Source organism: Rhinolophus ferrumequinum, chromosome 8, assembly GCF_004115265.2.
Source record: "Rhinolophus ferrumequinum isolate MPI-CBG mRhiFer1 chromosome 8, mRhiFer1_v1.p, whole genome shotgun sequence".
In the NCBI taxonomy this organism is placed as follows: Eukaryota; Metazoa; Chordata; class Mammalia; order Chiroptera; family Rhinolophidae; genus Rhinolophus; species Rhinolophus ferrumequinum.
The window spans coordinates 56,826,411-56,842,760 of record NC_046291.1 but is presented as its reverse complement, the minus strand read 5'-3'; the positions used below and the strand labels follow the sequence as shown (position 1 = coordinate 56,842,760).

The 16,350-nt window shown below is 35.6% G+C and overlaps 1 non-coding gene and 1 pseudogene across 1 annotated transcript; one reads left to right on the top strand and one right to left on the bottom strand.

Moving 5' to 3' along the window:
• Nucleotides 1-10,092, bottom strand: part of LOC117025558 (DNA primase small subunit-like) — a 36,035-nt pseudogene extending 25,943 nt beyond the window's left edge.
• A 5,201-nt stretch (nucleotides 10,093-15,293) lies between these two features.
• LOC117026389 (U6 spliceosomal RNA) lies at nucleotides 15,294-15,400 on the top strand. The gene has a single exon (XR_004423742.1). It is a non-coding gene; the product is annotated as a U6 spliceosomal RNA (small nuclear RNA).
• Nucleotides 15,401-16,350: the final 950 nt, after the last annotated feature.

Genomic DNA, 16,350 nt, shown 5'->3' with positions numbered 1-16,350 from the left:
ATTGTAGTTTTACGTAGTGATAAGGAATAAACAAACTGTTTCCAAAAGGGTCTTTTTTCTATTTTTCATCTTTATTGCTTTCTTTCTCATTAAATTTAAACTCAAGTTTCTAAATGCTACTGTATTGGACAGAATAACATCCTCCCCCACTTCCTGACAAAAAATGTCCATGTCCCAATCCTTGGAACCTGTATGTTTTCTTGCCTGGCAAAAGGGACTTTGCAGATGTGATTAAGCTAAGGATCTTGTGACGGGGAGCTATCCTGGATTATCTGAGTGGGTCCAATGTAATCATAAGGGGCCTTATAAGAGGGATGCAGGGATGTTAGAGACAGATAGTTTTGAACATGCTATGCTGTTTTTGAAGATGGAGGAAGGGACCAGGAGACAAAGAATGCAGGAGGCCTCTTATAAGCTAGAAAAGGCAAGCAAACAGATTGTTCTCTAGAGCCTCCAGAAAAAAATGTAGCCCCTCTGATATATCGATTTTAGGATTTCTGATCTCCACACTATCAGGCAATGAATCAGTGTTGTTTCAAGCCATTATGTTTGTGGTAATTTGCTACAACAGAAAATTAGGGAATCTAATACCCTTACAGTATGTCCATAACTTTTGTTTTTTCATTTTAAGATTGGCAAAGGAGAGAAAAACTAGTACTGATTCTTCTCAAAGTCAATGATTTTGCTATTGATGAGGACAGAGATGAAGCAATTCTTAGAACATTCTAAAGCTCAGGTTATCTTGTTTTGTTTTGTTTCCAGAGATGCTTTAAGTGGTTTCAGTATATCTTAGTTTTTCAAAACTGGATTACCCCTGTAGGAGTAAGAGATTGATAGAAGAATGGAGAAGAGGCAATGTGGATGAAAATAGATGTAGACATTGATTTAGATACATGCTTAACTCATACAGTACCAGTTTTTCATTCCATTGTTTAAGATGATCAGAGAGAAAAGACAATGGCTCCTGAGAGTGAATGATATATTCATGTATCTATCAGTTTGATATACAAACTTTACTTATAAAAGACATTCTGGAATTATATTGTTCAAAACAAACTTTTCTGCAAATTAGAAGCTATGCTTACTTTCCTCTGTGTTACTTACTCCCTTTTATCCATATCCTAAACTACAATTAACATTTGACATTGTATTATTTTCTACTGTAGTACAGTCTTCCATTAATTAACCCATAATTTAAATACTTAATTTCTCCTTTGTATCCAATTAATAGATATTTACCTTTTCCCATGTGTTGTACATCTAATCTATTTATCTACTGGTCAGAAACTTTCCAAGACTAATTCAATATATATTTAAATAATAGGGAAAAGATATAAATATATCTTGGTATAATCTTATACTTAAATCCTACAGACTGGGAGAGAAATCTATATTCTTAATATATTATTACTCATGCTATGTAGATAAACTGGGAATAATTCCAAAGTACCTTCTGATTGTGTTTGTTAAATGAGGGGTGATTACCATGTTTGAGTCCTCAACATAAGTTAAGAACAAACCTTCTATCTGCCAGATATCCCTCTCACCCCTGTTACACTCATACAGGGAAAATTTTCACAGCCTGAACAACGTTTTGCTTTCTTCGTAGATGCAGAGTGCAAACTAACAGGCCATGATCTCACTAGATCATGCCAAGAGAATCTGATATTTCTGCCTGATTGCATGGAAAGCATAGTTCTGCTGAATGTCCTGAGCAACAGTGTTAGGCAAGAACTCTAGCATCTAAAAGAAGAAGCCAATTGAAATATCGATTAAAAATCTAGAAAAAATAAGATTTTTTTTTCCCCTCATTTCAGTAACTTATTGGTCTGACATCATTTTTTTTTTCAGTTAAAGAACGTATCTTTGTGCCTGAATTAGCTACTTCTTATATAAACATTTGAATTTGGTGGAAACAGAACTGGTAACTACTGTTCCTTTTATGTACTTGTCCTTGCATCAATCATAACTTTGTAGTTGAATTTCATCACGTCAAACAGTTCATTTAAGTGGTGACTACCATTGACCCTCGTAATTAATTCTACAGTCCTTGGCAATTTCACATTATCTCATTAGGTTAAGTTCCAACCTATTTCATAATCAGACTGCTAATGTGTTAGTCTTGCATTAATGTCATTATAGGCAATCATTTAAGAAGCTTTCTTAAAGCGTTGCCAAGTGGAGGGAAATTCAGCAGGTTTTGGAGTTACTCTGCCTTTGGATATACTCTGGGCAGATGATAACATTCCAGAAAAAACCTGGACTTGCTCTCAAGTAGTCTTACGCCTGTATTGTAATTTCTATGGTTCCTATAGCCAGGAGGTTTGAGGGAGCCTAATTAATCACTCTTCTCATCTTTGGGAACTTAACCAATTGAAGTCAGACAAGGAGCCAATCGGTATTAAAATAAGGCTTAAAACTTTTTTTGGTAAAGCTGGACTGATTTATTTTGAGCCTAAAAATGAGACGCTCAAGTCTCTGACCTGTTCATCACATTGCAGGTGGACAAGTTCTGTCTAAAACAAGTACTGCTTCTTCGGCTTGCTCCACAGAATTATCAAGAATAAGCATTTGATGTGCCTAGACACAGTTCTCTCCAAAAGGACAAGAGAGAGTTGGGTCTATTCTACCTATATTGTAACGCTTGGGTCTGAACCTTATGATTATGTGATTCAAGGAACCGCAGACATAATCTAAATGCTCCTTTCTATGACAGGGAGAACTCAATGCTGGAGCAAGTTGGGAAAGGAGAATGGGATGAAGTGTTGCTGGGAAATAGAGTGGACGTGGAGAAATAGCTTCCTGCCCCCTAGGAAAAATACCCTCCAGTACTGGTTGTATGACACCCTGACAACCAAATATTTCTATGGAGCTTGGACTCAGCAGCCATGACTTTAAATCCCAAACTGTCACCTTTCAATTAGATCATTGGAAAAATATTGTTAAGTGTCTAAATCCCAGTGTCTTCATCTGGAAAGGGCCAGTGATACCGGAACCTGTTTTACAGGGTTGATGTAGATAATTAAATGAGAAAGTACATGTAAAATACTATATAAAATGCTTGACCTGTAGAAAAGCACCACCAAAATGATAGCTATAATAGTAATTATAATTATTATTATGTTATTATTATCATTATTATTATTCTCAGATGAATATCTTCATTTTGAACCAAACGTGCTTATATATTCACATATAGATCAATGGGTGCTCCCATACTTGTTGAAATCACTATTTGACTCTAACCCAGGACTAGCAAACATAGCTCACAAGCCAAATTGCACACCAAATCCTTTTCTTTTTCCTTATAAATAAATTTGTGTTGGACCACAGCCACACTTATTCATTTGCATACAATTTATGGCTGCTTTTGGTCAACAATGGCAGAGTAGTTGGGACAGACACCAGACACCATCCAGCTCACACGGCCTAAAATGTTTACTTTTGGGCCCTATACAAAGGAAGTCTGTCAATCACTCCTAACATATGTGCAGGGATATGTAAAATATCAAAACGAGCCCAACTTAGGTGGTAAGAAACACGGAAATTCAAAATTAGATCTATACACTTTGAAAAAGGTAATGATTGACATGTTAAATTGCCTCTGATTTGAGTTTATGAGGTAGTCAGACTTTGAAAACTTTGCTGGGATGACTCTGAAATAGTATTGTGTTTGGCCCTTCCAACAACACACAAATAGACATGGTTTTGTTTTATACTACCGTGTTTCCCTGAGAATAAGACCTAACCAGAAAATAAGCCGTAGCACGGTTTTTCAGGAGGCCATCTCCTGAACATAAGCCCTAATGTGTCTTTTGGAGCAAAAATTAATATAAGACCCGGTCTTATTTTTGGGGAAATACAGTATTGTTTCTTAATAAAATATTTTAAGCATATTAGTCCTTTTCATCTTTACAATTCTCTTTCCTCATTCCTTTGAATTTGTTATTCTTTTTAAATAGCTTACGGTAAATATCAACTCCTTTATTTTTCATCTTCATTAACAATAAAGTATTGTGAGGGTACAATTTTTTCTCAATCCTGCTTTTTCTGTATCCCCTAGGTCTATTATAAAGCATTCTCCTTTTCATTGTTTTTTTAGTTTTTAATTTTATTTCATTGTTTCCTCTGAGTCAAGAGTTAAGTGTGCTTCTTAATTACCAAATATTTATCATACATTTTAAATTATTTTTTTCTAATTTTGGTATATTTTGAGAACGTGATAAACACTTAAATTTTTGGATTTAAGATATTCATTTTAGCAAAGTGCATGATTAATTTTTGTAAATGTTTCATAGATATACAATAAGAATTATTCTCTACTTGGTGAATTTAAACCTCCCCACACATATATCCACAATTATGTAACCAAATATCCTGATTGCATGATTCATAGCCTCTATGTCTTTACCTGTTTTTTTTTGTCTACTATCTGAATCCAATTCCAAATGGGTGTATTGAAGTCTTCCATTTTCACAAAAAAAAAAAAAAAAAAAAGCATGATATGAACTCATTCATGCATATGTAAAATTATCTTTAAATATGTGCAAATGTTTTTATTCCCAGGTGTGACTGCCAAATTGACTTCCATCACCGTCCCATTCTTATTTCCCCCAATTCAGGGTTTCTACCATCTCAAACTTTCCTATTTTTAAAGCTAGCATATGAATGAGTACTTCTATTTATTGGCCCTGTAAATATTTGGCAAATTCATTAGACCTAAGAATGGTTTCTCTTGCATGCCTGTTTCTCAGGACAGTAACTAAGAAACATAGTAACATCCCTTGACTGTACCTGCTTTGAGTCAGTGCCCAGCTTTATGATCTCTGCCTAATCTGAGTCTTATCCTTGAAAGGTTAGTTTTTATTTCCAACATGTGATCCTACTATAGGACAGTAGGTGGGGCTAAAACCTCACTTAATGCTTCTCATAAGCACACTCATCCGAGTTTTCTCCTACCCAAATCAACTCTGATTTGTTTTTTTTTTTTTTTTACTGTATCATATTCTTGACACTCATATACAGACAACAATCCAGAGATTTTTTTTTGCACAATAGTCTTTAATATTTCTTTAAAAATTAGGAAAGAGAAATAAATGCTAGGCATTTCAATGTGTTTGTTGATGGCATTATACTTTGTTTCATAAAAAGCGAAAGAAAAAAGACTGTGGCTATAGAAGAAAACAGTGTTGAAGGAAATGCAAAGAGAGGAAAATTTTCATAGGTCATGGAAAGCACCAGACCAATAGCTTACTTCTCAATGTTTCTCAGAAGACAGAATGTAAACCAGAATGAATGTAAATCAGAACGGGCAAAAGAAATTTGACACTTCAAAATCTATCATACAAAATTAAACATAGAAGAAAAGAACTTTAAAGTTAAATTTAAGTATATAAATATATAGAAAGTTCAAGGGTTTTTAACAACTACAATATATTTTATGTTGGTCAAGTTGGTTATTTTTTCTCTAAACTGCTTCTTTAAGGTAGATGAATCCGATGGTTCTCTGAGGAAAGAAGAGCTACAACTGCAATATATAGCGCCCAGATTTGTAATCTAGTAACCCATATGTTTTGAATTGAAGTTTTGGTTTAGATACTCAGTTTAACATGATTTTTAAAAGATGGGCAGTGGGGTGTGGCCTGACCAATAAAAATATCAGTAAGCAAAATTAGGAAGTGACTGGAAACACACTCCAGGTATAGCTGTATGTCTAAGATTTAAAGACAAAGCCCTCATTCACCTAGAACATTCACTCTAGAAGTATGGAGGCTGTATGCAGTGACCTGAGATTTAAGTCTTGGACATCTTACTGCTCACTTACCTCTGGAAACCAGTAGAACTGAATATTTATATCAGAAACCTTAGAATTCTCTTTGTATAATATTAAATTTTACAAATATATCTGCAATCCTCTTCTTCCATTATTGCTCCTCCCAGGAAACTTCCCACTCTCCTTTCGTGGTCTCAGGAATCTTTTCAACATAATTATTTCTCAAGGAAAGGGAATTTTCTAAATCACTCTCCTTGAGACGCTCTCCTTTTTGGGATTTATCCAGGTTTTCAAAAAACTGTTCAAAAACTTTTACAAAAAGAGCTAGACTTGTCTTTTTATAATCTCTGGTTCAATGTATATCAGATTCAGCTTTGTTTTCCTCTTCATTAGTGGAAATGGCATCCAATTTATGGCAGGTGGAGCTTATTGTTGGAATTGAAAATGGATCAAACTTATCCACTTTTCTGTAAATCAATAGGCACAGAAATTCAGCCTTCTTCAGATGCTCCAAACACTGAAGTGAATTGTGATGCTTTTGGAAGTTTTGTTGAAGTTCATCATGAATTGTTTTTGGAACAGGGCTGAAACCTTACTCCAGTTTTATTTTCAAGAATATCTTGTTCAATCAAGGCATATTCCTCAAAGTACTTTTTCATTATGTTTATAGATTTTTCTGATAAAAGGTGAATTTTTTCACTTAGGTTTTTTTTATCTTTTGACCATGCTTTACAAAACTCACTCAACTATTCCAGAATGTACTTCAGAAGACAGTTTTCTGATTCATCACTGACCCAACAATGAACACCTCTCCTTCCAGAATATATCCAGAGATGATGCTTGTGGGGACAGAGGCAGAAGTGCAGTTTCCAGGCTCTCGGCCTCACATGGAAAGGTGCTGGCTCAGGTAGTAAATGGCCATCAACTGTGATCAAATGGCCATCAGCTGTGGCTAGTTGGCCGTCAGCTGTAACCAGTGAGCCATTGGCCACTAATATAACTGCTGTGGCTACGCTAGCAGCAAATGGGGCCTAGCAAGAAGATGGTGGCTGAGCTAGCAAGAGCAGATTGCAGTTAGCAGGGCGGATTGTAGGTAGCAAGTGAGGCTGGTTGACAGAGAAAAGTGGACGGTAGCTTGCGGATAGGGTGGCTCCTGCTTCCTGTGTCTCCAACCCAACTGCTAGTGAGACTGTAGTGGTGTGACTCCTCTGTCTATGGCTCTGTGGGTGTTCCTTTTTGGCCTCACCATATCCTGTGTTCTTATGTGGGGTGCGGGACTACAGACTCTGCATGACACCCCACATGACAATGCTTCAATCCCAAGTCCTTTCTCAATGTTCAATTGATGCTGTGAATGGCCATTGTCATGAGCGTCGGGCCCTTAGAACACGTCTGCAGAACTGCAACATCTCCTCACATAGTCACAGCCTTCCATGCCAATGTCAAACACCAGTACTTCCCACCCTTCCCCCCGCCCAGCCTGGAAAGCTCCCAGCTTCACTATGTTGCGTTGATTGGGTCTGTGGAGACATACTGTGCCAACATCGATCTTGTAGGGACTCATTTTTTAAATTTCTTTTTCCAGATCACTCTGGCTGAAGGATTGGTAACAAACGCAAATATCGTCTTTTAGTGTGAATGAAATTCGTGGTATTTAAAGTAATTCCTTATTATTCTGCTACAGTTGGGCAAGAGTTAGTACTGTGAGTAGGGGAAAAGCCTAAAGTAATAAAGCTGAGGCGCAAATGTCTCAATACATTTAGCTTGGAGGCGCAAAATGTCTCAATACTAAGCGGAACTGGACGCAAACGGGATTACCATAGGAATTGGCGGGAACAGCAGAGCGGAGCCCCAGCTACTGCGCAGGTTCGTCTTGGACGTGTCCTGCAGTTTGGTCTCCAGAAATTGTAGCTCCTACTTGCGGATTGGCCTGGGCTCAGGATGCGCTCCTGAGCCTCCGCCCACCAGCTCCGACCCTAGGCCCAAGACTCAGGGGGACCAAAGGAGGCCCAGCTCATTACAGGAAAATCTGCAGAGGAAGGTGAGCCCTGGAGTATATTGAGAATCAACAACCAGATGAAGAGATGCATAAAGCAAAGTACGTGCGAAGGGACTTGGAATTTCCATCCCCCACTTTTGCCAATCTGAACGAGTTCACAAACATGGAAGTCCCCAGAGAAAATTTTAATACACTGCAAGTTCCTTGCTGCAAAAACCTGTGTATTCCTGAGGAAGAGAAGAAGATTGGAACAAAGGGGTAATTATCAAGTTCATTTGTCCGTACTGTGTAGGTGTAACTGCTTGCTACCTGGAGTCTGAGCCTTAGGGTATGAATTAACTTCAGATACAGTTCAGAATTTGCTTATTAGTCTTCAAACTTTCATGGTCAAAATGGTTGAGAAACTTGGCAAAATGAGACATGATTTCTTTCAGGGTAAATCTTCATTTGATTCTTTCTGAACTAATAATCTAAATTTCAATGCAGTGAGAAAAACAAACTAGTGAATTGGTACTTGACTCTCTCCTTTGCCTGTCTGGCACAATCCAAAAAAAGTTAGCATTACTCTCATTTCTTTGAGACGATCTGGTTTAAGAACGTTTTTCCCTATCCTAAAACCATAACTATGTTCCACTGTATTTTCTTTAAGAACTTAAAGTTTATTTTTTCATAAATAAGTCTTTATTAATATGAAATGCATTTTTAAAAGCCTAGTGAAAAAAATAACTTACTGGGGTAGAAAGCCATGGAAAGGCTTGGGGACAACAGGATGATAGGCTATATTAAATTATCTATCCTGTCTTTCAGGAAAATAGAGATATTGACAAAATAAAAAAATTAAAAAAATGAGGGGAGATGTATCACCCAGAAAAAAAATTGAAGAATGTATGAATTTAAAATCATCAAAGGAGATTTAATCTGTCAAATACAGGGCAAGAAAGAAAAAAATGAAAAAAATAAAAGTTATTATAAATAAATACAAAGAAACTTGGAAATATTTTATTTAATTAGCTCTGGCTTTCATAACAAAATATCATAGATTGGGTGGTTTAACCAACAGGAATTTATTTTTCACAGTTTTGGAGATTGACTAGTCCAAAATAAAATGTGGTTCCCACGTAAGTGCTCCCTTCCTGGTTTGCAGAGGGCCAGTTTCTCACTGTGTCCTCACATGGTGGACAGGTAGGAAGCAAGCTCTCTGGTGTCTCTTCTTATGAAAGCAGTAATCGCATCATGGGGGTTACATCTTCAGGACTTCATTGAATTCTAATTATCTCCCAAACTTCATCTCCAGTTGCCATCACCTGGGGATCAGGGATTCAACATATGAATTCTGAGGGGACACCTGATTCATTCTGCAGCGTTCCACTCCTAGCTCCACAAAATTCATGTCCTTCTCATATGCAAAATACATAAATGACATTCCAGCAACCCCAAAAGTCTTACTCTTTCTAACTTCAATTCTAAAGTTGAAGTCCAGAGTCTCACCTAAATATCAACATCAGATATGAGTGAGACTCGAAGTAGGATTCTTCTGAGGCAAAAATCCTCCCTAGTTGTGAACCTGTGAAAACAGAGGAGTTGTGTGCTTCCAAAATATAATACAGTGGTGAGACAGGCGTAGTGTAGATATCCCCATTCCCAAGGGAAGAAATAGGAAAGAAGGAAGGGGTGATGAGTTACAAGCAGGGCAAAACCTAGCAAGGTTGAATTCCATCAGATTGTAAGACTCCAGAATAATCCTCTTTTGTTCGGCCTCTGGACTCAAATGAGGCAACAGTTCTGCCCCTGCCCCCCCCACCCCGAGACTTTGCAGGGTAAAGGTTGTGCCCTCAAAACTCTGCCAGGTGAAGGTCATTTCCCCAAGGCTCTTGCTTGTGAGGATCCAGCCCTGAAGATTCTGGATGACTTCAGCCCTACAGTTTTAATATGGAATCAGATGCCAACTGTACTGTTGAAACTGGAGTGATGGCAGCTTTAATGATCTCTGAATTGTCATCAGGGTTATTTATTTTTTAGGTATAACTGACATATAACATATTAGTTTCAGGTATACTACATAATGATTTGTATATATTGCAAAATGATCACAATAAGTCTAGTTAACATCCATCATCACACATATTTTTCTTGTGATGAGAACTTTTAAGGTCTATTCTCTTAACAACTTTCAGATATGCAATACAATATTATTAACTTAGCAACTTTCAAATATGCAATAGAGTATTATTAACTATAGTCACCATGCTGTGCATTAAATCCCCAGGACTTATTTATCTTATTAACTGGAAGTTTGTACCTTTTGACCCACTTCATCCATTTTGCCCATTCCCCACTTCCCAACCTCTGGGCAACCACAAATCTGTTCTATGTAACTACAAACATTTTTTTTGTTGTTGTTGTTTTTGTTTAGGGTGATTCGTCCTTTTTCTTGAAGAATAGTGCATGTTCACAGCTGAATAGCTTTATTGCCCTGTCCTGTAGAATCTGAGAAGCCCAATAGCCTTTCTTCGTTTTACTCCTTCAATTCAAATTTACAATGTTTCTGTTTATGTAATCCCAAAATCTCTTTATCATACGATAGTTTAGTCACAGACTTGGTATTTTTTTCTGAATAAGCTTTCTCACTTCTTTTGCAATATGGAGAGATTGAGAATTTTCCAGATCTTCAAGGTCTGGTTCCTTTCTGCTTGACAAGTCCTTCTTTAATTCACCTCTGTCTTCTCACATTTTACTATAAGTAGTCAGAGGAACCAAGCCACATCTTCAACACTTTGCTTAGAAATCTCCTCTTAAATATCCACACAAACACAGTTCAGCCAAGTTCTTTTCCACTTTATAACAAGGATTGCTGTTCCTCTAATTTCTAATAACATGTTTCTCATTTCCATCTGAGATCTTAAAGTGGTGTTTAATGTAAATATTTCTACAAATATTCTGTTTTTATGATTATTTATGTATTCCTTAAGAAGAAGGAAGCTTTCTCTCCAGCTCTCTTTCTTTTTGAGATTCACCCGGAATCACCCTTAACATCTATATTTTTAGCATTTACCTCAGAATTCCTCCAGTGTCTACCCAGTACCCAGTTCCAAAGCCACTTTCACATTTTTAGATATTTGTTATAGCAGCACCCTACTTCTTGATACCAACATCTGTATTAGTCAGCTCAGGCTACCATAGCAAAATATCATAGATTGAGTAGCTTAACAGGAATTTATTTTTCACAGTTCTGGAGGCTGAAAAGTCAAGGAGCAAGATGCTGGCCATTTGGTTCCCTGGTGAGGCTTCTCTTTTTGACTTGCAGACAGCCACCTTCTTGCTGTGTCCTTATATAGCAGAGATAGAGAAAGGAGGCAAGCTCTCTGGCATCGCTTCTTAGAAGAGCACTAATCCCAACATGAAGGCCCCACCCTTATATATGATATATGACATGTGATATCATATAGTATATCTTCCACATAACATACGTTTATGTACATAAATATATGATATATATAACAGAAATATACCTTATACTTAATATATATTTAAATCCAGCAGTATTAACTAAATCAAGTAAAAATGAACAAAAGCTATAAAACAGGAAGCGATTTAGCAAGAATGAACAACCTATATTTACAGAAGTTTGTTGTATTAAGTTTATTAAACAAATTTGAATAAATAAAGAGGTATATCACATTCATGGTGAAATGACATAATATAGTGAATGTGTCAAATACAGAGGGTGCCAAAAAAATGTGTGCACATTTTAAGAAAAAAATAACTGTATTAAAATAACACTGATGGTAACCACTTTGAACACCTATTGTGACTGCAGAAGTCAAACGTGACTTGCATTTGTCTTTTGTTATCGGTATATACTGACTATTACAATTTTAATACAGTTGTTTTCTTTCTTAAAATATGTACACATTTTTTGGCACCCTCTGTATTATCAATTTTCTTCCAATTAGCTTATAAATTCAACGCAACTTCAAAAAAATTATGTTGGATCTGTGATGTAACTGAACAAAATCATTCAGAAATTTATGTTGAAGGCTAAGGACCTATAGATTGCTAGGTTTATTTTAAGAAGATAAATGAGAATACTGACCAGATATTAAGATATTCAGAAAAGCTATAGTTATAAGACCATGATCGTCTTTATGCAAGAGGAGACAAGTAGATAAATGATACGTAATAGAAACATGCATATGTGGAAACACAAAGTATATTATGAAACAGCACCAAAAATCAATGGTTAGAAGATATTGGGGAAAACAAACTCTAATTGGAGAAAAATAAGCCTGGACCTTCCCTATTTCTGATTCAAAGGCAGATTCCAAATATGTTTATAGACAAACCATGTGAAATTTCCACCATAAACACCATAGTCTACAAAGTTACTCAGGAAAATTAGGAAAATAGATTTGTGGACCATAAGTAGGAAAAGACCCCCAAAGCACAAATTATGATATAAAGAAGCTAATTCCTATGACGTTATCAATACAAAGGTTTTATGTTAAATGAAGGATACCATTGAAAAATGGGTAAGCTATTGGCTACATTTAAAACTAATAAGGATTTGTTATCTGTTATATAGAAATAACTTGTATTAATCAAGAAAAGATTAAAACTCCAATGGGGGAAAAACGGACTAATGAATGAGATAAACTACCATAGATCAGACTTCTTCACAGCTAAATAATACACAAGGAAACTCCCATACTCATAATCATATAAATGCAAATTAAAACAGTGAGAGATCACTTTACTCTTATTGAAAGTCTGTAATTAAAAAGGATAAAAATATTGGTAAATGGGTATTGGACAGAGATAAAATCTATGTTACTATTAATAAGAAACATCTACTCAAATGCATAGTAGCTAGTGGTAGTGTTGGTTTTTGCAACAATGTTGTAAAATACTCATTTCTCTGCATTATCATTTTCAGATATTTGTCATAAAGGTAATTATCCGTTCACTGTGCCTGACATATTTAAATTCTACTATGTACATATTTTGGAACAAAACAGTTGCCAACTTTATTTTCATAAAACATAATAATCTTGGAATTAAATATATTGAAAATAAATCATTTTATTCCCCATAAAGCACAATCAAAATAAATTCCTATATTAAATTAAATTGCATTTCAGTGATTTCATCCTCTTTTAGTCTTTAGCAATTAGCTAGCTCTGAGTTTCTATGTCCTTTAATTCCATGTTCACTCACTTTATTAACTTCCCAAATTTATAATTACAAATATTCTAAGCCATCCTCAGTAGTCTTTCTCTTAGTGTTTTAATCTACCATTACACTGGAAAAACAACTTTGTCATAAACTGGGTAAAGAAACAAACCTGACCAACTTTTACATGAATTAAATATGTAAAGAACATAGGCTCTGGAGTTGGAGAGTTTCTATTCTGGTTTCTGAGTTTGTATTCTGGCTTCACCACTTAATGCCTCTATGACCTTAGGAAAGTTATTTAAGTCTCAGTTTCATCATCTGTGAAATACTGGAAATAGCACATAAATCCCAGGTTTGTTGGAGGATAAAAATGACATCATATAAAACCATTGGTCCAGTACTTATCCCATATCAGGGGCTCTCAGTGATGATTCTATCAGATATGAGAGTTCTAAATTTGATCAATTTGATTCCTTGGAACCAAAGTATCTAAAGCAAACTAATATCTTTAATATATACATATTTTATTCAGTATCCATTTTTGAGTATTCACTCTGAGGCCTGTATAGTCCTAGTTGTTGGCAGTGCAAACATGAGCTTGAATTCTACTCTGGCGAGGAAAAACATTTATAATTAGAAAATTTACCTAATTTCCAGTAAAAGAGCAGACGAAATTGAGTCCTCGGAACAAGAACCAAGAACTATAAAATAGTTAGACACTAAGAAAGCTATTATCCAGATTTCTTGCTCTTTCTGTTTTGGGTTCATATATCCTCTCATCCCTGCTTCTTCTGTGGGTCAGCTTCTTTGTCTTTCTCCTGTGCATCAGAGTTTTTTGTTCAAGTTGCTCATGGCAGCCCAGTGACAGCCACATAAGACTCTTGGGTGCAGAGTCTGCATCTTTTAATCTATCTGGATAATGGCTCCATATTCCTTGGAGACAAATTCCAATTGACTCAATTTTGGTTAACTGTTCACCTAGTCCAATTGGCTGTGGCAGGTGCCAAGGTCATGGAGTTGATTGCTAATTAGAAGAAGCTAAGAGGATGTTAAGGTCCAAAGATGTGGTCTGTGCAGGCCAGAATAGATTCACTTCTAGCCACTAGTAAATATTCTTTGGAAGGGAAAGTGTATTATTCAGAGAAATGGAACTTGAAAAAAAAAAGCTAGCATAGGCTGATTGAAATAAGATCAACCATGTCATATCTGACTTCATCTAAATTTTCCCATATCAAAATATCTTATTGCAATGCAGTGACAAAAATGGAAATATTTATGAGAGTTGATGAAACTGTTACATGAAGTCAAGAGTTCCCAGGCAAAGACTTTTAGTGTCTTGATAAATTGTTATAATTTTACAAAATATTTTTTAGACACCTTTATAAACCATATTTATTTGTGAGCTCATTTGGTTTCAATCACCTTGCTGATGTAAATAAGGACACAAAAAATTTGTCTTCTCTCTACTCCAGTGGTACAAATTGTTCCCCAAATCCCAAACAAATAGAATCTATTGGTCTGAAAGATGAGCAGGTGAGACTCTGTATGTATGTTATTTTAAAATATATGTTTACACAACAATATTTGAGCAAGAATTTACAGTAGCTTGTTCAATATTGCATCAAAAAACATTACTAAAAAAGTATTTCAAATATCATGCCCTACTGAAAATGGATAAAGGGCATCACTCTACATTACACACACACAAAATCAATAGTATTATCTGGAATTTAGATCTAGGAATAAAGAAGTTGTGGCATCCAAGGACAAAGAGTAAGTCAAACAGAAGTAGAAACATAATTGGATTCTTAACACCAATTAATTCTGTAGCAAAGACAGTGAAATTTAAAACATTGCAACCATCTTAGAGTGGAGAGCTTATCTAAATTTAAAAATAAAGCATTTCTCAGGCTGTGTACCCATAAGGCAAATTAATAATATATGATTTACATGGCTGAAAATCACTCTTTTTCTTGAACAAAATTACCTTTAGTAAAGTTCAGATCAACCAATACTCAGTGCTTAGTATATATAAGATTCCATATTAGGTTTTAAGGAGAAAGAATAAAAAGTTTCAATACCTTCCTTTAGGGATTTTAAATGAAGATATTAGATGAGGAAGACATGAATACACAAATATTAATTCACTGTTATTTTCAGAAAAATAGAAGCATGTACACAATGCAATAATAGGAAGAAAGTTATGTTGAAATAGGAAGAAAGGTATGTGGTTTACATACAATATGTAAACCACAGTTCGGTTTACTAATCTTATAGATTCCAGACTTATGGAGATAAGATTCACCATAAATCTTAGTGTCACCTTGCTGAGGTGAAAAGAATTGACAAGTGCTCACTTCGGCAGCACATATACTAAAATTGGAACGATACAGAGAAGATTAGCATGTCTCCTGCGCAAGGATGACACGCAAATTCATGAAACGTTCCGTAATATTTTTTAGAAACAAACAAAAAACAAACAAACAAACAAAAAAAGAAAAGCATTGAAAACATATTTATTTTCTACGGAGGGTCAAAACTTTAAGTCAAATGTGAGAGGTGTTAAATATTAAATCAACAATTAGTCAATAGATGAAAGAGGTTTTTGTTTGTTTATTTGTTTGTTTGTTTTAATATATTAGGACCTCCCCATGCATCTGAAATCAAGCTCGGTAGACAGTTACCTACTTCATGTCTTGTACATGGAATGGTTCCCTTTCAACATCGCTGTACTTGGGACCCCTGTTTGTGACAGATCTCAAACAAATTTTCTGGCTCACTTGTCTCTATTTTTCATTCCATAGCCCCAATTTATTCTTGTCTATGACCTTATGGTCTTCTTGTGACCTTCTGCTCTAGGTGTATTTAAAGGTTGTCCCTCGTTTGTATACTCAAACTTGGCATCCATGATGTTCCCTTTGTTTTTTCCTGATGACCTAAGTTCTGCCAAAACTTTTTCCAGTAGATTCATGTCTGTCTATTATGTATCAATAATCGTGAGGTTGGTGCAAAAGTAATTGTGGTTTTGGATTATGAATTTTAAATCATTGTAACTAGGCTCAAACATATCTTTATTAATCAAAATAGGAACGATTACAATCAACACATTTTTGCCAACGAGAAATAAGTTTGTTTATTCCTGTAGCATAAAAATTCATGCTTCAGGATTCAGCAAACTCCTGGAAAGCATTTTCTACATCCTGCTGGTTGTGGAAGCGTTTTCCCTGCAAAAAGTTGTCAAGATGCTTGAAGAAGTGGTAGTTGGTTGGCGAGAGGTCAGGTGAATATATGGTCGAGGCAAAACTTTGTAGCCCAATTTGTTCAATTTTTGAAATGTTGCTTTTGTGACATGTGGCAAGGGCGTTGTCATGGAGAAGTGGGCCCTTTCTGTTGACCAATGCCAGCT